This window comes from Mirounga leonina, unplaced genomic scaffold (genome assembly GCF_011800145.1).
Source record: "Mirounga leonina isolate KUSES-001 unplaced genomic scaffold, KU_Mleo_1.0 Mir_151, whole genome shotgun sequence".
NCBI classification, from domain to species: domain Eukaryota; kingdom Metazoa; phylum Chordata; class Mammalia; order Carnivora; family Phocidae; genus Mirounga; species Mirounga leonina.
Window position 1 is genome coordinate 38990891 of NW_023270377.1, and position 23752 is coordinate 39014642.

The window sequence follows — 23752 nt, forward strand, 5'->3', positions numbered from 1 at the left end:
TATAATTACAATAAAGAACTCAGGAGATATGAACATTATGAGGAAAGCCATAAAAATAGTTCAAAATATTTGTATAGAAAAATTTTTAAAAAGCAAGAAAAAAGAGAAGATCGCAGATTTAATTATACAAAGTGAGTCTTAATTTAGTTTCTTGTTTATATGTTGTGAGTATTGGAAAAAGGGAGTGAACATTTTTACATAAGATTTGGTTGGGATAATAGAGGTGTAGTGCATGCCCAGAACTTCCACCAAATTCTATCACAACAGACAGTTTCAATGTCCCTTTTTTTCTTAGTCAATAGCATGCATAACTCTGTTGAGTTAGATAAAATGTGTGTGCCTGGCACATTCTAAGTGTTTTACATGCAATATTTGCTTTGACGTACACAGGAACCTTAAGTAGTAAATACTAATATTACTCCCTTTTAACAGATTAGAGAAAACGAGGCCCAGAGAGAAAGCTGTTTCAGTAAAGCAAATAAAACCCAGAACACGTATATGCAGTGTAAGAGCTTGTGCTTTACCAGTTAATGTGATACAACCTCCCACTGGGTTTACTCTTCCCTAACTGGAAGCCCCCCTCCTCTGCCCTCTATCTAAATTCCTCCTATGCCCCTTAACACTTTCTGTCTTCCATTACAGTAATCTATGTGCACATTTTATCTTTTTGACAGCAGGAATAACACCTCAATCATGTTTTTAACTCCTCCACTGTCATTCACATGTCATTCATTCAACACTTGTTGAATGAATAATGAAGCATTTCATTTCATGAGAAAGTTTCTGAAAAAAAGAAAGTGGAGGAAGAAAATCACAGCTAAAGTCAAAGGCAATTCTTCAGAATGTCAAATAGTAAAATAATGTTGGCTCAGTTTATTATTTATATAAGACACAGTTTACTTGAAAGAATATAATCAGACTTGATCAAAACATCAAAACAAACAATATGGATATTTCAGTTTTGGATGCACAAATGATAATATTAACTCTAACTGCTTAGATATTAGCTCATGGAAATTGTTTTTTAGTGCATTACAGTGTTTCCCTGGAATGGTTAACATTCTGGAAACACTGAAATTATTGTTAAATTTTCTTAGTGATGAGGAAGGAAATATAAAAGTCATCAAAATGGAGATGATTATTCGTAAAACCTGATTATTCTTGATGTATGCCATAACTTTGGAAAACCTAGTCAAGACATTTCTGCAAAGAAAATAGGCAAATGATAATTATTTATTTACGTTTTATCTATTTATCTTCTTACATATCCATCTGACCACTTTGTTATTATTATCATTATTATAAATTTCAGTATAATTAACATACTGTATTATGTTAGTTTCAGATGTACAATATAGTGATTGAACATTTCTATACTTTACTCAGTGCCCATCACATCACTCTTAATCCCCATCCCCTATTTCACCCATCCCCCCACCCACCACCTCTCTGGTAACTACCAGTTTTAAAAGTCTGGGGTTTTTTTTTGTTTGTCTTTTTCTCTTTGTTCATTTGTTTTGTTTCTTAAATTTCATGTATGAGTGATCCGTACGACCGCTTTAGGAAAAGCTGTAAAAGCCAGAAAACTTAAAAAAATTAAATTACCTACAAATTGTAAGCATGTAAAAATGGTAATTGATAGTTTTGTCAGTGTTAATTGCCTGGTTTTAAAAATGTACTATGGGGCGCCTGGGTGGCTCAGTCGGTTAAGCGACTGCCTTTGGCTCAGGTCATGATCCTGGAGTCCCGGGATCGAGTCCCGCATCGGGCTCCCTGCTCAGCGGGGAGCCTGCTTCTCCCTCTGACCCTCCTCCCTCTCGTGCTCTCTGTCTCTCATTCTCTCTCTTGCAAATAAATAAATAAATAAATCTTTAAAAAATAAAAATAAAAATGTACTATGGTTATGTAAGATGTTTCATTGAAGAAAGTGGGATGAAGGGACACAGGGACTTTACTATCTTTGCAGTTTCTTGTGAATCTTAAATTATTCCAAAATAAAAAGTAAAAAACAAAGCAAAACAAAAAAGAACCCATGACCCAGAGATAACAATATTTCAATATTGTTCAATATTTCAAAAATCTCTTTCCAGTATCGAAAAAGAAATTTCTAACACCTCTTTCTCAGAACTATGCAAATTTGAATAGAGTTCAAGAATCTTACTCTAAATATGTGTCCATCTGTCTGTCTATCATTGTTATCATTAAGTTTAAGATCTGTGATGAGGAATGTTGTAAGTCTCCCTATGAAATAATAATTTTTCTCAAAGATTTCTCTTTAAGTCTACATTTAATTCCCTTCTACTTTTTAAGGGCCTGATGCAAAGCTATCCCATTCCATGAGGAACATCCCTGGTGGAATGACAGGAGAGAAAAAGGGGAGCACAGGTTTCCTAGTTGTTCTTTGTAATTCTGTATTGTCTCCTGTTTCCCCAAGATGGTGTTATTTGTTCCTTCTGTTTTCTAAGAGCATGATTGCAACTGTTTTTAGTATAAGTTCTTTTTTCTTTATTCAAATTAATTATTTAGAGCTGAATTGTGAAATAAAGTGTACGTTTCTTAATGTTTTACCCATGCCATATTTCTTTCTGTCTATCTCTAGACCGTAAGATGGTGGATGCAGAGAGTTGTGATTTGCTTACAGATTACTTCTTCCCTCCATTCTGTGTTAAGCCAAATAATTCAGTGTCATGGATCTAGAGAGGAATCATCAAGGAAATGGACTCTTCAACTCATTTTTTAAGAAAAATAATATTTCCTAGAGATTCTCAGGAAAAAATATTCCCAGATGGGACCTGGGAGCCCTTTGTATTTTTCTTCTTATCTGAACATATATGTCTGTTGTTCATAATTAAGGCATTCTGGGATCACTGTTCCATTTCCTGTAGGATCACTGTCTTTCTGAACCAAGGGCTAGTGAGTAGCGTTCATGTATTTTGGAAGTAACATTCACTAGCAGTAGGGGAGGTTGGACTCTGGGCATTTGGTTTTTCAGCATCTGTAAAGAAATCCAGACTTTAAAGTGACATCAAATCAAGCGCTATTGGATTTCAGATAGAGATGGAAGATGAGGATGGTAAACTTGATAACTGAAGATCGGAGGTCCTTTTCCTATTTTTGTACTCGGCCTCTGTCTCCCTTATTAAATTTTTCACTAGCCAGGCTAGACCAGAACTCAGATTCATATATAATGAGTATTTCCTCATTATATATAACTGAGTTCATACAATGAAGATTCATACTCACTGCACATTTATTAAAATGGAGTGGCTATATATATCCTATTGCAGTGAAGCACTAAAAAAAATAGTCAGAAGTATTCTAGTTGTTTGCTGCCGGCGGTGGTAATATCTGGACTGGGGTGAGAAAACACATTGTTGGTTGAAATAATTCCATTTTCTTTGTAAACCCCATTGTTCTACATTCTCTTGATAAATCTAGAACTAACTAAAATCTTCTTGTTCACAGTGAGGGTTGTTTATGTGCAATTTGGTATTATATATTATCAAAGTGTGCTTTTTCTCTGTAAGATTGAGCCTGGATTTTTGTCATCCAGCTGTTTTTGTCAACAAGACAAAAGGAGATTTGAGATTCTTATGTGCAAGTGATGGCATTATATTATATATAAGACACTGATACGGACTATGAAATGCTTAAGTAGATGTCCTTTGGAGCTTCTGTTTCTGTTATGGCACTAGAAATACATTCCCCCGAAAGGAAAATAAAGTAGGGCGAACAGATAAAAAAATAAGATTGCATTTTATTAGCCAGTTTTATTTTTCTGATGTAAGTTTATTTTCACTAAGAATAAAGATAGTTCTGTGTGCTGACAAATTAATACCTATTAGCTTTTAAAAATGTGGTTTATCTGAAAGTACTTAAAGATTATTCTAATGACAAAATTTTATAAAGATGCATCTTTAAATATTCCTTTCTGAGCAATACAATACTGAAATTATAAAAATGATAATTAACCAGTCCTGAACTTTCTTTGGTTGAAAAAGTAAGCCTTTTTATGAATAATAGGTGTTTTTAAAGTTATACAGGTAAGAGTTAAGGGCAATTCTTTCGCTTTAAAAAGGTCTTCAGAGATATAGGTGTGTTGGTTTCTTTGTTTTACATGATGACTAACCACCAAATGTTTGGGAATGTATATATGGTTAACCTGAATATTCTGTTTTCTTTCTGTGTAGCTTACAAGTTGTACATGCTAGTACTTTTTTGCAATCCCTATAACACAACTGCAGTGAATATATATATATAATATGTAATATATAGATAATATTAAGGTCCAAATCAATTTCATATTGCTTTAGAACGTTCATTTGTTTCTTATTGTTAATAAGAAATTAACATATTAAAAGATTATAGGGATCCCTGGGTGGCTCAGTCAGTTAAATGTCTGCCTTCAGCTCAGGTCATGATCCCAGGGTCTGGGATCAGGTCCCGCATTGGGCTCCCTGCTCAGTGGTGAACCTGCTTCTCCCTCTGCCTCTGCCTCTCTCTCTTTCTGGCAAATAAAAAAAAAAAGATTATATTAAATCCTTTCATACATTTAAAATAGGACCAGACAAAGTAACCTAAGTCAATGACAGGTTTCCCTCTCAGCTTCTTGTTTGTTTTACCACATTTCATAGAGAACGCTCTTTCTCTGACATCAGTAAGACAATAATACTATTCTGATAATGGAAGACAACAGGCCCTCTGCTCGTCTACCCGGCACTACTATAAAGAGCAGGAATTTGTGGCAAAAGGGGGAATTCATGCTGATGTTCCCACCAGATTTTATAAAGTAACTAGGAATGTTGACTTTTATCTGAAATCCCTTGATTTTTTAAATGCTGAAAATTTGATTTTTAAAAATACAGTGTGTAGGCCAAACAGACACTTCTACAGGCTGGATTCAATTTGTGCCGCAACTTGTGAAATGTGATTTAGAGAATGTAATGCTTCGGGCCGACATTGTTATGGCCCTGGGACTTAACAATGCTCCCTTCTTAACCTGAGCAGGAAGGCAAGCAATATTGTTGTAATTATTATTGTTTCTTCACACTCATGTTTATGATAAAGGTTTGCAGTGTTTTCTTAAAGCTCTACCGAAAACATAAGGAGAAGTATCCTTAGCCAATATTCTAAGTTTCCCTGCTTGTTTTAAGTCCCTCCAGTACCCGTGGCTTCCAAAATTCTGATTTCCAACTGCTTTTCTCTGTTTATTATCATTTCCTATGTTTGTAGGGTGTTTGGATGACTGGCTCCAATGTATCTTAACTAAAAGCACTTACAATATTCAGGTCATAAATTAGACTTGCAGTATCTAAATGAATTTTGACTCAGGCGTTTAACCTACCTGTGAATTTTATAACACTTTCCCATTAAAAAGGGAAAAATATAAACTGTTGAAAGATGATTATTAGTTATTCAGCCACATGTGGTAGTACGCTTAAAGATTTTATTTTCCTCAGAAACTACTACTACTTATAAAGCTCATCCATCATCTGTAATGAGAGCTGTCAGGAATATTTAGTGAGAAATAGCTGCTTGATATGCTAATTGCAGCCCCTCAGTGAATTCATTTTGTTCAGCTTCTTGACATTAATGGTTTTCATAATCTAATGAATGATGTGTGCAATAGAAGCAAGGCCACAGGGAAAGATCATATAAAGTTAAAGTAGGGAAAATCTTTATCCGTATTTGCATCCATTTAGTAGGATGCATTTTATATATATCAATATTTATCTTGACTTTTACTGATTTCTACTCGAAGATATCATTTGGAATTAGGAATTCTAGTGTACTTACTGCCAGTTTGCCTTCCCTAGTGGTACAGTTGCTTTGGCTTCTCATTTGGTCTGGTTAGTAAAAATGCTCACGAGGAGTGATTTTTTACATCCTCAGAAGTACATGAGAATTTTGAGTCCTTAAGATGTTACTGATTTACAAGCAAAAAGCAGTTGGAAACATGGAAGTGCTGATGCAATCAATAATAATTTGATTGGTTAAATCGAGAGTACCGTTCTGAGCTCTCTATTCTCTAGGGCTATGTGTATGATTAATTTATATGAACCTCTTTTGCATCATGGCTTTAAAAATAGGATAGATGCACATTTGTCAGGGACAGTTAAGTAGGGTGCTGCCTGAGGATGGAGATGTAAATGACCTCTCAAGATCCCTTCCAGTCTTGTGATTTTATGAATCTGTAGTAATCAAAGTGGAGTCACTCAACTCAGTACTTATGAACGCGTTGTATTGCTTATAAGGTTATATAGATATATATAAAACTGAAATCAAGGGTAGTCCCTAACATTTCTCAGCAGCTTTCAATTCCATTTTTAAAACAAGGTATTTAAAATAAATATTTTAATTCCTTTAAATGTAGATATTAACACATTTTAAACTCTAATGACAACAAATTATATTTTTTTAGCTAATGAAGCACTGACAGATTTGAAGTACTTTTTTTTTTTTTTTTTTTTTGCTAGATCTGTTATCTTGTATGAGCTGGGTTACTGTGAAAAAACAGCATACTTTTTAAAAGATACGTATAAGAGGAATCCTAATTCTGTGGTTAGAGAAGAAAGGGACTTTTTTCCTCAGTAGAGAAAAAAGAAAATTTTACCTAACTAAATGTCCAGGTTTTTAATAAAACAAGTAAACAGAATTCATAGACATAATAGGGCTAATTAATTTATTGGTTATCATACTTTTTGTGGCCAGTCACTCTTTTTCTCTTTCCGTTCTACAATAGATTTTGTGTTTGCAGACAGCAGTTTCGAAATTAGGAAGTAAGTAGTAACTGATTTCATATTGATCTGATTTTATGTCCTCTGGTTGCATAGCATGTAGTTTTGTTTAATATAACCAACTACACTGTGAACACTTAAGTCGTCTGCATCATCTCTGAATGCCTGTGAGCCAGATTGTCTTGGTTAGAACATAGACTTGCCGGCTGTATGATATTGTCCAAAGCACCTCAGTTCTCTGTACTGCAGTTTCCTCAAGTGTGAGGTGGGGATTATAACGGAACCTTTATCAAAGGGTTGCTGTGAGATTTAAAAAGATAAAAGTACTTAGAACAGAGCCTTACATATTAGTCCTCAGAGTGTGTTGGCTATTTTTACTCGTTTAACAAGTATTTGGTGAATGCCTACTAAGGTGCTCTTCTAGTCATGGGGACACTACAAAAAGCAAAAGATAAAAATCTCTGATTTCATAGAATTTATATTCTTATAGTCTTAGAGCATTTATTATTCTTAAATCATGTGACAGGGTATTGAAAAGGTATGTAGTAGTGTTTACTAACCAGGTGAATGAATGAGTGGATGCATGAGTGAATGACTAAATGAATACCTGAATCTGTGACCCACTTGCTCTTCCTATTTCCCAGGCAGAGTGAACAAATATAAAACAGAGGTTAACTCACAGTAGGGCAATAAGGCAAATAGCCCTAGAAGTGGGCTACTCATCTGGCAGCCATGCTTATTCATGGGTGTCACGGAAAGCCAGATTGGAAAGTGCCACATTAAAGGGCTGATTGTGAACCCATAAAAATGTCTTTTCAATGCGTAGAGGAGTCCATAAATCTCTGCACTTCCACTCTTAACTTACTAGTAAATGAGATATCAAGGACTTCTAGTAAACTTTTGGTCCAAAAATAATCTTCCCTCATGAGTGTCTGCAAATGCACTGTTAGCAAGCCCTCTTTTGGTTTTACATCTGGATATTCAGTTGTCCAGACATCATTTGTTGAAAAAACTACTCTTCCCCTCAATGAATTGTCTTGAGACTCTTGTCAAAAAAAAAAAAAAAATAGATGTAAATATTTTGTTCTAGACTCTCAGTTCTATTTCATTGGTCTGTGGTTATCTTTTTGCCAGTACTACAGTCTTGATTATTATAGTTTTATAGTAAGTTTTGAAATTAAGGAAGTCATCAAATTTGTTCTTCTACAAGATTATTTTGGCTTTTCTGGATCCCTTGCATTTCCATATGAATGTTAGGATCAGCATATTAATTTCCGCAAAAAGGCCAACTCTGATTGTCATGGGGATTGTGTTGAATCTATGTATTACCATCTTAACAATATTAATCCTTCCAATCCATGAACATGGGGTGTCTCTCCATTGTTTTTATGTTTTCTTTAATTTCAATAATGCCTTACAGATTTCCGTGAAATCTTGTACTCTTTTTGTTAAGTTTGTTCCTAGCTACTTAATTTGTTTTCATATTATTGTAAGTGGAATTTTTGAATTAATTTCATTTTTGGATTGTTTATTACTAGTGTATTGATATACAGTTGAGTTTTATATGTTGATCTTGTATCATTTAATCTTGATGAAATCATTAATAGTTCTAATTTGTGTGTGTGTGTACGTGCGTGTATGTGTGTGTATTCCTTGGGATTTTCTATATACATGACAATGTTTAGAGATAATTTTATCTTTTTCTTTCCAATTTATGTATTTCTTTACTAATTTTTAAAAAATATGAATATCACCAAAACTTTTGTGAGAGATTAACACATTTAGCCACCAACATTTAATGGCATTGATTTTATTAGTTCTTCCTTTCTATGTTACAAGAAAGGCAGAGGTAAGAGACTGTTTCCAAATTACATGATTAAAAAGAGTCAGTGAAAGAAGAAGCAAGCATACAGGTGATCTACCTAGCTTAACTTTACTCTTTCATCTGGAAGGTACCCCATTCCTTGATTACCTGGTCTCATTTTCTGTCTCTAGAGAAATTGGGAGGTATGGCAGAACTCAGTGTGTCATCTTTTACTAGAAGTTCACAGAAGAGGGATTAATGAGTAGGTTTGGTTACTAATTTGTAGACCTTATCCATTCTATCAACAGATTTAATTGGTGTTTCCATTTTCAATAAGAAATGCCAGCTCATGTAAGACAATTAAATCTATTTTTCAAATCATAATTCTGAGTCACTACATCAACTCTCTGAAATATAAATCTATCACATTTACTACATTCACTTCATCCATGAATTATGTATTTCAATTGAGAAAGTAATTAAGTTTGCTTGACATGATTTACTTTTTTACAAATGCACTGGGCTCATTGCTCATGTTTTCATTATATTTCACTCATTTGTAGTTATTTTGGTTAGTGGTTTATGAATGATGCCACAAGAGATTGAAACTTGGCTTATAGGCAGCCTAAGAATTCTTAGAGAAGGTTAACAATGAGCTTCTTCTAGCTTATTGTAGTTTCCTCAATTAATTTCTTTTCAAAGTAATAGATCATGTAACAATTCTGAAAATTACATTAACTGATTTTTCTTAGACTGAGTAGAAAATATTTAAAATTTATTACTACATAAATATTACATTTTTCCGACTATATGAATACCCATCTTTATCAGTATGTCTATGTTTCTAAATCATTAAGTGGATAATGCATTTTGGGTTTGTCTTGGATTATATCTCACCCATGTATCATTTAAGTCTCTCTCATACTCTGATATGGCAAAACAAAATCAAATTATTAGGATGAATTATTGGATGAGTATTATATGTAAGGTGTGTAGGATATAATTTCTTTCTATAAAGCGGTTAAATTATTAATTTCATCTTTTAAAAATACTCAACATATTTTATTCCTTTTTTTTGAATGAATTATGTTAACAATGTCTTCAGAGTCATGATTTATTTTTACTGTAGTATAGTCCTAATGCAAATCAATTTTACCACTCCAAATATATAATTTTATTTCCTTCTTAACCTTTTTATTTTTTTTTAATTTTATTTTATTATGTTAGTCACCATACGTTACATCATTAGTTTTTGATGTAGTGTTCCATGATTCATTGTTTGCATATAACACCCAGTGCTCCATTCAATATGTGCTCTCCTTAATACCCATCACCAGGCTTCCTTCTTGATCTTTTTATTACAAACTATTTCAAACATATACAAAAATAGACTGAAGACTATAATGTACTTCCATATGTCTGTCATGCAGCTTCAATAATTATGATCTCATGGCCATCGTTTCCTCATATACACTTCCACTCATTTCCCCCTTTTCTGTAGTATTTTAAAGCTATTTCCATTCCTCATCTTAATTTATTAATAGACATTTCAATACTTCTCAAAATGAAGAATTCTTTTAAAATAATCATAATACCATTATAGGATTTTAATAATAATTTATTAATATCAAATATCTGGTCAATGATAAAATTTCCAGTTGTCTCATAGATGTCATACATTTTTCAGTTGTTTAGTTCATATGACCTACTGTTTTCTGTGGTGTAGACTTTGCTGATTGTGTCCTTAACTGAGTAAAGATATGATTAGTATGAACATGATTAGTATATTCTAGTCTCTATACTTATTCTGTTGGTAGTTAGTTCTAGTGGATTGAAAGATTTATATATATATGTATATATATATATATATATTTTTTTTTAATACACTTCATGGGTAGTAGAATGTTCTTCTCTTAGGAGGTGCAAAAATCTGCATGGCTTTCTTTTCATGATGATAATAACTGTTGATGTGTAATGCCTATCCATTAATTTGTTAAAGGTAGTTTTGTGTGTGTGTTTGTGTGTACACATACATATGCATATATTGTCATATATTATAATTTATATGAATTTACACACACACATTCTTTGTCTCTATCTCTCTCTCACACACACACACGATTTCTCATTTACCAACTTGTGTTATGTGTAAAGCATAGGTTCTGTAAATGAGGACCCCACTTGTGCATGAAGAAATATTATAGTTTTGATTTCTAAGAGTGACTTTTCCACCCACAGGACCATATAAATGCTCTTTTCCTTGTTTGCTCTTCTCACACAAGCCTATGGAGTAATTTTTTTCTTGTCCTATCATGGGCACTAACCTCTCCTATGCTTACTGCCATCCCTAATGTTTTGATCTAAAACCCTCATAAGCCACTAGCCATGAGTTGTTGTTCACCATTCTGGCTTTGAATTGTCTCTTCATTAACCAGTGATATCATATTGCTCCATTTGAGCTTAGCTATTAAAAACATAATAATATTTATTTGTGTTTTAGAGTGGATATTTTTCTATGTCAGCTTGGTCAGCCATATTTCCTGGAAGTTTTCTCAACACATTGTGTGTGTGTGTATGTGTGTGTATATACACACATATGACACTTTTCCTGAGATCATATCTTTCAAATGTGTAAACATATAATGTAATGTAAACATCCTTTTCTTTGAAAAATATTCCATTATTCATACAAAACTTTATTTAAAGTAATGTGACTAAATATTGTACTTATTTAATATTATGTATTATATGCACTTTAGTTTTGTAAGAATTCATAGAGTGAGATGGGTCTAAATTATCAAAATGTAGATACATTGTTGAAAATGGAGATACAAAACATTTGCCCCTATTGGAGATATTTAAGATCAAGACTTCCAACATATTAGGTTCTTCGTGTAAATCCTAATATGAATTATTAATCCATAACTTAAATAACTATTTTAGTAGTCTAAAATATTAAGTCTTAAATTCAAAAATTAAAATTCACAATATTTAATATTAATAATGCTTTTTTAATAATAACTCATTTTTGCAATAAGCAGTCACATCTGACATATCAGTTTTATTAATGATACTAGAACTCAGTTCCCATGGATGTCCTACCATTTCAATGGCTGCTGATTCCTTTACATCACCTTTTAACACTATTTCTTGTGTCATGACTTTTGGACTTCCTAAATTTCTAAAACGGCAGGCTATGAAGGAATCATTTACATTGAAATTGAATATTTCTTATAGCAGACTGCTAATTTTTAAAGTTCAGTAGCTCTCTAGTGGTCTCATAAGAGAATGTAACTACCTCTAAATTATTACATTGTAATAAATATGGAAATGAATGTTCTTATTATATCCTTTTCTTCTTCTTACCTGACAGGAAGGAACATTATAGATGGCTTTACATCATCAGTAACTAAGAGAAAATCAGGTAGATGTTCTGTTTCATCCTTTCATGGTTCTATCAGATATATATTCAGTAATTTGTTTAATGATTTGCCTGTAAAAAGCAACAGAGCTGAATTATTTCTCCTTCACCAATTATCAAAAACACATAGCATGTTACCATACTAAAGCAGATATCCATGTCAGATTGTGCCCCAATTAATTGGCAGCAGAGTATACAGACAGGAGAAACAAGCAGAGTTACACAGAGCCTGGAGTTTAGGGAACCAAACTGTGACTCCCCGGGAAAGACTGATTGTAAAGCAGCTAAAAGGAAACGTGGCAGATCTGGTCCAGTTCCAGATCAGAAGGAGAGACCTGATACTGTAGTGTGGGAATAGATACTCGACTTTCTTGAAAATAAGAGCCAGAGTATAAGTAGATCTCTTTGTTTGTTATGTTTGAATGTAATTTACAAGTCTACATACTTACTGCAAAAACTCACTTATAATGACAAAAATGTTAATATGACTCCTTGCTGCTTACCTCTCCCATGGGAGCCATCTTTGCCTTTGATAACTATCCTCTAACATGGTTCTCTAATGGCTCCCAGTTTATTCAGAGACACTTTGGGTAGTCCCAGGAGTTAGAAACTCATGCAAATTAGATCTCACTGATTCTGAAGACTCATCATGATGGGAAACTTAGCTCACTTTTACACTATTTCTCCATCACATATTTTTATATTCAGTTATTTACAGTTCTGTGTAATAATTCCTACAAGATATGAAATAATAGGAAATAGATACAAAGATAATCACAGAACATATTTACAACTATTCAGACCTATGTATTGGTATAGTCTTAGAAATTCACATTTGAAATCCCTTAATCACTTTCCTTTATGACATGTGGGGAAAGACATCAAACATTCCAGAAATCACATAGGAAAAAGAGACCTAGTAATGCAAGCATTCATGGGGTAATGTGAATTGTCAGGAAAAAGCAAGTGTAAAGTTCAAGCTTTCCAGCTGGGTTTCAGAACTGAGTTTCCAAATGGCAACCTCCTCTCTTTCTCTTCATATCGAAGTACCAAGAACTTTCAAGTGTACCTGTTAAGTAGCTTTCAAATCTGTATAGTTGTTTCTATTGCTTTCATCTTAGTTCTCGACACTGTCTTCTTTCTCAAAGATATCTCTGAGTACCTCCTAAATACCATTTCTGTGTATATTTCTCTGCTTCCTCATAGCCCATTATTCCCATTATATCCTAATCAATCATTTACAAAAAATATCTGATTATTATATTCCCTTTGTAATACCTTTCAGGGAATTCTGACCTAGAGTAAAATGTAAAAATGCTCACCTCTGTCTATGAAGGCCTAGATTACTTAGTCCGTAATTATTAGTCTTTTTTTTTTTTTGCCTAGGATATTCTTTCTCCCACATTTTGCCTAAGTAAAAATTTCATTTTAAGTGTTATTTTCTCGGGACACCTGGGTGGCTCAGTCGTTGAGCATCTGCCTTTGGCTCAGGTCATGATCTCAGGGTCCTGGGATCGAGCCCCGCATCGGGCACCCTGTTCCATGGGAAGCCTGCTTCTCCCTCTCCCACTCCCCCTGCTTGTGTTCCCTCTCTTGCTGTGTCTCTCTCTGTCAAATAAATAAAATATTTAAAAAAAAAAAGTGTTATTTTCTCAGAGAAGCTTTTGCTTCCTGTCCCACATCCATTATGTTCTTACTTCTCATCAAATTCTCTTTCTTCTCAGAGTACTTCTGTTAATTTCTAATTACAAATATATGGCATGATTTTTGAAAATGTCTGTCCTAATTGAAAATTGGCTCCTGTATCTCCAGGATGTAATAGGATTTTTGCACATAGAAAGTGCTCGGGAAAGAGTTGTTGGATGAGTGAATGACTCCTAGGTGGGCGGGGGGGGGACAGGAAATTTGGAAGAGGGAGTCATGTAGAAGCTTTCATCTTCTTTGGGATAATAGTAGTCAAATGAAATGATTATTATCAGTTATCATCCTTAGACTTACAACCATTCAAAAACTATTTTCTTTTTAATGTTTAAAATTATTTTTATGTAGGAATTTATGCCATTTCTAAAAATGAATGAAAGACCAGTAAGTCAGCACAAGTACTTGGATGCTTTTTGGAATTAGTTAGGCAAGATTGATAAAACAATATCATTTGACAATAAATTTCCAGTTTGTTATTATCTGTAAACAATTTAGATTTTAACTAATAGCAGAAAATATTTACAGCGTTAGACAATGCAGTAACAGTTCATATAATGGTACTTTGACTCTAAGGAGAAGATGATTTTGCTTGATTAAAATATTAAGTTGGTGGGGTGCTGGGTGGCTCAGTCGGTTAAGCATCTGCCTTCAGCTGAGGTCATGATCCCAGGGGTCCTGGGATGGAGCCCTACATCGGGCTCCCTGCTTGGCGGGGAGCCTGCTTCTCCCTCTCCCTCTGAGCTCCCCCTGCTTGTGCTCTCTCCCTCCCTCTCTCTTTCTCTCAAATAAGTAAATAAAATCTTTAAAGAAAATATTAACTTGGTGTAGAGGAATAAATTGTAACACATCTCCCATTAAATGAAGCTCCCAGTAAAATTAGAGTTTCCCCTTGCAGATAGGAATGAATTGGTTAGAATTACATTGGAAAATGCAGCCCATAAAATAAAAATTTATTTTGTCATATGATACAAATGCTGTATTTATAGAACATAATTATTTGTGGCCATTGATGAAACAATGAGACATTATGTCATAAATGTTACTACTTCCATTTTACCATAATTTATTTTCTTATTCTGGTTCAATAAAAATAGGATACAGTAAACATTTGGTGGATTGTTGGGTTGGTGAGGGAAGTTTATACAGTAGAGCTCTCTGACTACATAAATATTCTATATATAGCATAGAAAAGTTGAAACCAATGTGGTATAATTCTTTAGCTATTCCAGACTTCACTTGTACTTGAGGATTTCCTGTATCCACTTGCTCACATTTAGTGTGGTTCAGTGAGACGGTGGTAGTCATTAGTTGTATTCATTGATATTTCCACATCTTCTCCTTCTGGGACTATAACAGGATTCCATTTCTCTGTCCCTGTTTGTTAGATATGGTCTTTTTTTTTTAATTTATTTTGTTAGATACGGTCTTATGAATTGATTTGACCAAGTAAATCTGAATAGAAGTGACACATGTCACTTCTGGGATGAATCATTTTTGGGAAAGTGTTCAATTGTTCATGTTGTTGTCCTCTGCTATGGTAAACAATGGTGATCCAGATAATGAAGTTTTCTAATAAGTCTGGGTCCTTGAGGGAGGATGACATGGAACAAATCACTTTGTTGACCCAAGATTATGTATAGCATGAAGAAGAAATAAACCTTTCTGTTTAATGCCACTGAAATTTGGGGGTTGTTACTATTGCCTCTCATCTAGTCTGTTCTGCCTGATACAAAAGTTGGAACACACACACACACACAAATATACACATATATGAAACTAAACCAACAACAGCAAACTTTGAAACATGTATCATTGGTTTAAGGGTCAAGTGGAAGATGGAAAAGAAACTGTAACCAGAGACTGAGAAGATGATAGCTCAGGGTAAAATATTTGTAAAATTATCATCTATGGTAAAATGAAAGGCAGATTATATATCTAAGGAATTTATGCTATAGGGAAAGGAGTGAGAAACAGAGTGTTAATGGTGTGTGTAAGTTGCTCTTTGGCAAGTGGTATTAAAAAAGAAAAAAGGATGAGTTCTGAAAACAGTTGCCTGGTTTGTAAACATTTATGCAATGGAATACAGTCCACAAATTCAGGGAGTGTTGGGTGGTTATGATGTGTCAGTGTAAGTTGATCAGTTGTAACAAATGTACTATTCTGGTGGGGGATGCTGATAATGAAGCAGGATATTCATGCCTGGGGATAGGGGTAAATGGGAAATCGCTACCCTCCCCTCATTTGTGCTAAGTTTGAATCTGCAACAGCTCTAAAAAAATAAAGCCTTTAAAAAATAATTGGGGTAGGAGGAAAGGAAGCTCTTCCAGTTCCTCCACTGCTATTTTAATACAGGATGTTGTAAAGATTTTAGCTCTCATTAATCAGACAATTTATTTTAGCTGTATTTTCTATTTTACAGATTTCAGAGTCTCCTCAAATACTTGGTATTGGACAGATAAAACTACCTCAATAATTCATTTAACTGATTGGCAAACTTTTTTAGTTTGGTAGGCAGTATCTTTCAATTAATGTTGGATGATATTTATTATTTCTGAAATGACTTACATATTTGAAATACTTTTAAGTGTTAACTTGTGGTTTTGTTTTTTGAAAATGTATTTTTTTTTTGTTACTTCAAAGCCTAGCAAAGTTTTTTTAATTCATTGTCTCCACAATGTTAGTGATATTAATCTAAAGGAAACTAAACTCATCTCTGTTGTTCCATAGCCCTCTTCAGTCTCCTGTCTCTAGGGCGTGATTGTACAATGTCACCCTTACCAGAAAATGAACACAGATTCAAATTTAGATTACATTTAATTCTGTTTCACTTAAGGAAGTTATCTGGGCTAGATTTTCATGATCAGTAAGATGAAAATGGGTGGTCTAGAGCAGCATTTCTCAGCCTCAGTATTGACATTCTGGCCTGTATAGTTATTTGTGTGGGACGCTGCCCTGTGGATATGTAGGATCCTTGTGGCATCCTTAATCTCTACCCATTAGAGGTTCTACTGGCCAATAGAACTCCCCAGTTATGAGAACCAAAAGCATCTCCAGAAATTGCCAAAAATCTCCTGGGGGACAAAATTGCCCTCAGTTGAAAACTGTTGTGAGAGATAATAAATGTATGTATAATATTTATAATATATTTAATAAATATTAAATAAAATGTTGACAAATACTTAGATATTATTGTTTTGCAAAATCATAATTAGAATATTATACAAGGTCAACCAGAAATACATGTTTAAAGGTAGAGGAATTAAATGTATGATAAAAGAAAATAAATTCTTAAGCTGTAATTTCATATAAATGAATAAGGAAAAAGAAAAATATTCTTCAGAGGTTTATTTTCTCATTGTATTAATTACTGTTATCCCTTTAAAACAACATCAAAACTTTCAATAGGAAAAGAAGGAAACTGGGAAGGCATAATCAAATGTGCAGAATCAGTGAGCTGCAATGGAAAAGTGAACCCTCATGAGTATACATTCACAAACATGGAAGTGCGAGCTATGCACACAAGTTTCATTAAAATCATGAACATTTTGCTATTTTTGCTTTATAAATGTGCAAGGAACATGTGGATGCATATTTCTCTAATTAATCAGCCAACGTTTGTTAGAAGCCCTAATAAATTAAAAAAAGAATATGTCTATGCTCTGATATTCCATAAATTTCCTTAATCACATTCAATTTTTCTCCATTCCTTAATCACGTTTAATCCACCTCCCAATTTAAATTAATGTTTTCTCTGAGTTTGTAGGACAAGACAGGTTCTTTTTGATGAGTCAAAAAATGTTAACTCTTGTACCATAAAATAACTTTATTTTTCCTAGCTGTATGCCTATACAACCCTCTCTAGTTCTGAACACTAAGGAAAATAAGATTTTCAGAAGTGGGAACCACAAGAAGAATAGCATCTGATAGCAGTAACATATAAGAACTTGTCTGGACTTGAACAACTTGTGATACATCTGACTGAAGAAAATATCTACTTAAGTAGTACAAAAGAAGTGTCATATGTGGTTTCAGAAAACAAACAAAAAACGGAGCTAACAGCAAGAGCTGTAAGCTGGTTATCACAATCACAACATTCTAGTATGGCTTCCTAAACTAATTTGTTGTTACCTGATGGAAAGGAACAAAACAAAAAAAGAATCTCCAGCATGTCACCTTTCATTAAAACTGTGTTTTTCTGAGATTTTGTTATTTGCAGTTGCTCATCTGTTAAATTAAAACTTTTAATTCTTCACAGTTTGTCACCTTTTTAATTCTGGTCTGTTGACATGCACTTTTTTTAATAAATCCAAAGAAAGTTGAAAATGCAATTTGAAAGCAAATTAACAATTTTGCTGGTTGCTAAAAAAAAAAAAAAAAGCTTCATGCTTCATCTGTATTGTTTTAAGTATGCTTTAAAAAATGAACCAGCCATGTAAAGAGGTTGTTAATCTTTTTCTTCTAAACAATTGCAACATTAGCCAATGTAATGGGGTTGCTAGTTTTTTAAAGGTCTTTTCTCTGTCATTTGCTCTTTTTCATAATATGCCGGAGGACACTGGTGATTTGAAATAAATATTTATTTGAAACAAATAAGAATAAGCAACAAAGAAATCTTAATAAAGAAAGGACAAGCAAATAGATAACAATAAAGTATAGTAAATAAAAATACCAAGTGAAATAATATATAATGAGCCAAACAACAAAAATGGAAAGGTAGATATAGGATATTTCTAGAGAGTTTAGAAAAGTACAAAATTACAAATCCTCAAGACACATGAGAAATATTCAACATCACTAACAATGAAAGATGCAAATTAAAATCAATAGGTGAAACTTACTTAGTTTGGCAAAATTTTAAAAAGTGAAGGGGCAATATTGCCAAGAGTATGGAAAAATTAGATCTCTTATGTATTGTTGATGAGACTTTGGATTGTTGCAACATTTTTGCAGAGTTTATCAACAGTTAGGAATATATTCCTGGAAAAATACAATGATTTATATGCACATGTTCATTGTAGCATTGCTTGAAATCTTGAGCTATGTATCTGTGAAGAAATAGTTTTTTTTTGTTTTGTTTTTTGTTTTTTGTTTTTTAAAGATTTTATTTATTTATTCATGAGAGACAGAGAGAGAGAGAGAGAAGCAGAGGGAGAAGCAGGCTCCCAAGGAGCAGGGAGCCCGATGCGGGACTCGATCCCAGGACTCTGGGATCATGACCTGAGCCGAAGGCAGACGCTTAACCATCTGAGCCACCCAGGCGCCCGAAGAAATAGTTTTAAAAAGGTAATATAAATAGTGGGTACTTTCTTTTCTTCTTTACATAAGGTCAGTCTATGTGTTCTCTCTTCGAGAAATGCCTTTGATCAGGTAAGTATAGAATCAAGTTGCAGACCTGTATGTATATATGCTTGTATGTGTATATGTATAGTTGTATGTATGTATAGAATATGTATAATTTGAGAACTACAATGAATATAAAGTACCAAGTACATATGAAAAAAAAACAGAACAAAGAATCAATAAATATTCATCACCAGCATGAGTATTGCTAGTGCGACTACCTCGAGGCAGCCACTCCTCCTACCTACCACCACCTGGAATTGACCAGGGGACTGTCAGACATAGGCATCCTAGCAGGAGCTGATTTAGGAATTACTTAACCAAAGAACATTGCAATTTGTGTTTAGGTCATGCACATACACAGATGGCTCAGAAATACTGTGTGTGAGAGAGCTCAAGGACAGAGAGTTCAGTGCACTGAATCATCCCCAAGAGCGATACTACTTTAACTCTTTTGCACCGGCTCTTTTTCATTCTCTTGGGCATTGTTGGTGCTACTGACAGGTGACATATGGCATTCACCTGGTATTTGCATCACACTAAACCCATAGGGTAGACAGTAAAGTCATTGGCTTGATTTGAAACAGAAGTAGTCCAAATTTCACCCAGGAAATGATTCAGGAAGCTCCTTGGTACTTGTTCTGAGTTTCTAAAAGATATTTTGGTGGAGAGTGAGGGAACTGGGGACCTTTCTGTTGTACTCAGCCAGCAACTAAACATTCCACAATGAGGCTATGTGTCTCTTTGAGGAAAGAGTTATTAGTTCTGAGGTTCTCTTCGAGGGGCCATGCACCCCGGCACCAGGTTTGAGCCTTACCTCTACTGTCCCCATCTCTTTCCATTTGGGGGTATGCAGAGGTCTAGAAGAAGGTGCCTTTGGGAGCTTTCCCCATGAGTTTTATTTTATTTATTTAGTTAGTTATTTTACAGTCTTGAGGTCTTTATTTTTTTTTTTTTACACTTACCATGACATGAATTCATAGGGAATGGGTTCCTGTGGCTCAAGCTCCTTTCCATTGGTTCCCACAAAGTATGCTTCTGTGGGTAGAGCAGGCTGGCACTTGAGTTGAACCTAATACCTTTCTCTTTGGCTTCCTTCTTTTTCTGATCATTTTCCTTTACGTGCTTCAGAAAGCTATCTCAGCTCTTTGAGTGCTGAATAAGCTCAATATTTACATTAATTCTCTTGGCAAGAATCTTGCTCTTAACTTGTTTGTTTACAAAAATGCCATCAGCATGCTGGGTGACATTGTAGACTCTTCCAGTTTTGCCATGGTAAGATTTGTGGGGCACTCCTTTTTGAATAGTGCCCATTCTCTTGAATTCTCCAATATAACCTTTCTTGTAGATTCATATGTATGAGGCCAAAGAAACAACTCCATGTTTTCTAAAAGGGCTAGAGAACACATAGCAGGTACTTCTCCTCTTTCCTGTTGTGTTGGTCATTTTGGTGAATTACTGGAAAATGGCAGTTCAGCCAAAAAGCCCCCCATGAGTTTTAATCTTTCTTCTATGGTAACACTCTACACCAAAGTGGATGCTTTCTCTAGGACCGGAGCCTTGGAGACTGTTGCTTTTTCATCCACAAATCTAATTCAATGACTGACTTGTAGGCTCTTCCTTTGCTATTGCTCTTAACCCTGGGCGAGACGTTTATCTTCTCCCTTCAAAGTAGATCAAATATCTCATTTTCATTATTATCCCTTTATAGCTATCATGCCATAACATGAACATTTAAAATAAATTGAACATGGTAATTAAGAATGTGTCTTTCAGATAGCTCTTAATTTCCCACCAGTAAAATGATAAGGCACAACCGACAAAGGGAAGGATAGGATTCTGCAGTTTGTTTTGTCAAGTTTTCAAGTAAGAGTGGAGACTGATTTTAAAGTCAAGCATTAAACATATTAAAACACTTAAATATATGAGTTTGAATTTGACATTTTACTGTTCGTTCATGGTGGGTACATGTTCAAGCTAATTTTCTTTTCTTTTCTTTTTTTTTTAAAGATTTTATTTATTTATTTGACAGAGAGAGACACAGCGAGAAAGGGAACACAAGCAGGGGGGAGTGGGAGAGGGAGAAGCAGGCTTCCCGTTGAGCAGGGAGCCCAATGCGGGGCTCGAGCCCAGGACCCTGGGTCATGACCTGAGCGGAAGGCAGACGCTTAACGACTGAGCCACCCAGGCGCCCCCAAGCTAATTTTCTTTGTTTGAACCCAGGGTGACTGGAATTGGGTTATCTCACTTTGCTGTACTGTGCTTCGAACTATTTCTGTTTTTATCTGTTAGCATTTCTTTTGAGCATGCCAAGGACCTGACTGACGTATTGTACTGATATCCCGACGTTATAATCATTTGGGGTGGGACAGAATGTAGGAGATGTGGAGAAAAAAAAACAGTGTGTGTATTTCAGTCTCTCATTTTTTCTTGATTTTGGTTTCTCATTGTCTGCTTTTTAAAAATTTCTTGCCAATAAGCTTACTATAATCTAGTTATAAAGATAGGGCAAGAGCAAAATGAATTAGGGCCCAAATTTTCTTTTTGCAAGGACCTCCCACTCCCCACACACCTCAACTTGGAAGAGGGTGACTTGGAGATCGAGTGCTCTGAGCCTGAAACTTTTCACAGCATTGACACAGGATTGAAGGACTTGGAGGAAGGAGAAAATTGGACCCTGAGAATCTGTCCAGCTTTTGTTCAAACAATCAATGAGAAAGATACTGGCCTTTTATGTTCTCAGCAGTCTCTTTTGAACAAACAGAGGCTGTCAGACTTCTGATTTTTTTTTTTTTTTTTTTTTACCTTGTTGATTTTCTTTTCTGAAAAAACGGTATGGTATAAATAAGAGAAAATTCTCAAAGACAGGTCAGGATACTGCAGCCAGTAATGCCATCAAGGCATGGATATCCCCTCTCTGGCTGAGTGGGTTCAGTGTGATAGGAAAAAGGAAAAATAAAAGTACTGTGATTTGACCTTCCTGAATAAATATGCAATTGAAAACCTATTTGGACTATTTTTAGCAAAATAAATTTTATATTGTTAATACTGCATTCATGGTTAATATTGAATAGAAATGTGACCTTTTTGGTGTCCATTATTTTGCTTACAAAGCTGTATTGAAGCAGTTTGTAAAGTATCTATTTATAAATTGATATATCTGACATTGAATTGCCCTTTCATTTTTTTATTTTTATTGGTTCAGGCATTAAAGAAAAAAATCGGTTTTGGTTGCTTTACTAACTGAGGATATGATGAGGCTGGTAAGCTTAGTTCAAGCTAAAATTTTTACCAGTGATATTGTACTTTTGAGATCCATAATCTTTCTAGTGGAAAATTGGTTGTAGTAAGCTAAATATTTATAGGCTACTAGACTTTTTAGAACTACTAATTCTTATGTTTGCCTTTCTGACTATTCCATACCTACCGTTGTACAATTATTTATTCTTTGCATTCCCTATATATGTAGAGGACACTGGGCTAAAAAATTGAATGAATGTATAACCGCAATCCAAATAGATTTATAGGCTAATAGCTTCTGTAAAGAAGCTGTTCTGTCATCTGTAGAATGGAGGGGATAACATTCCAAAGATACAAATTAAATAACACATGATAATATTTTAACATAAAGCATAACAATGCCACATTTTTAGGGCAGTTAAAAGACTGGAGAAATATATATGTATATTTCATTCAAAAGGACAACTTATGTGAACATCAAGATTTTACACATATATGTGTATTTTTGTATATATATATATATACACACAGATTTATATAAAACAACATATATCTGCATGTAATTTATGCTTGTCTGTAAATCTCCATGTATATTGAAGAAAATCATAACTCAATTTAATTTTACTTATGTATGAGTGTATATTTATATATTTATTTTACTCTTAGGGGTGTGTTTTTCTGGAACTTTCTGTATATGTTGGTACTTACAGATGTTGTGGCCTAAGCGAATTGGTGATAGATTTTATTAAGGTGTGGTATTGAGAAGGATAGTAGAAATAGTACTGGATATGGTGTCAGAATAACTAGTTCTGAGTCATGGATTGGTAAATACTCTGAGACCTTTAAAAACTGAAATCACTTTTCTGCAATATGGTAAATACATTACCTAGTATACAGAACTACTGGAAAGTTTAAATGTGATTATGCTAATGAAAGTGCTTTATAAGACCAAAAGGGCCATTATGCTGCTATCTTTATACCATTGTTTCTATATCACATTTTAGGAATGGTGAGTGAGGATATGTGAAATATGTTGGTGCCTGGAGCAAACTACATATTTGGGGAAAGGGTGGGGTGAAGGTGGTGATACTTTAAAGAGTCAGGATTTATGTGCCCTGTCTTTTGGGGGGCAGAGTCTCTACCTAAATTATTTGTAATTCTTGTGCTTGGGAGACTTGTTTTTCCCCCGGATTTGTTTACTCACTTAATAATTTATATCAGCATGAACTCACGGATATTTATTTCATTGTAGGTTACAATCCAGTATAATTTATTTATTGTCTTGCTCCAGTTGTTCCAGTTTTGGTATTTGGAAACTCTTTCAGTTAGCATTTACCCATTATTGTGTGGTTCCCTTTCCTTGCCTTGCCTTGCCTTTTTCTTTCCTTCCCTCCCTCTTTCTCCTTCCTTCCTTCCTTCCTTTTTTTCTTTCTTTCTTTCTCTTTCTTTCTTTCTTTCTTTCTTTCTTTCTTTCTTTCTTTCTTTCTTTCTTTCTTTCTTTTTCTTTCT

General features: G+C 34.2%; 1 pseudogene; it reads right to left on the bottom strand.

Annotated features, from left to right (window-relative positions):
- Positions 1–19964: 19964 nt before the first annotated feature.
- On the bottom strand, positions 19965–20452 carry LOC118012660 (annotated as a pseudogene).
- Positions 20453–23752: the final 3300 nt, after the last annotated feature.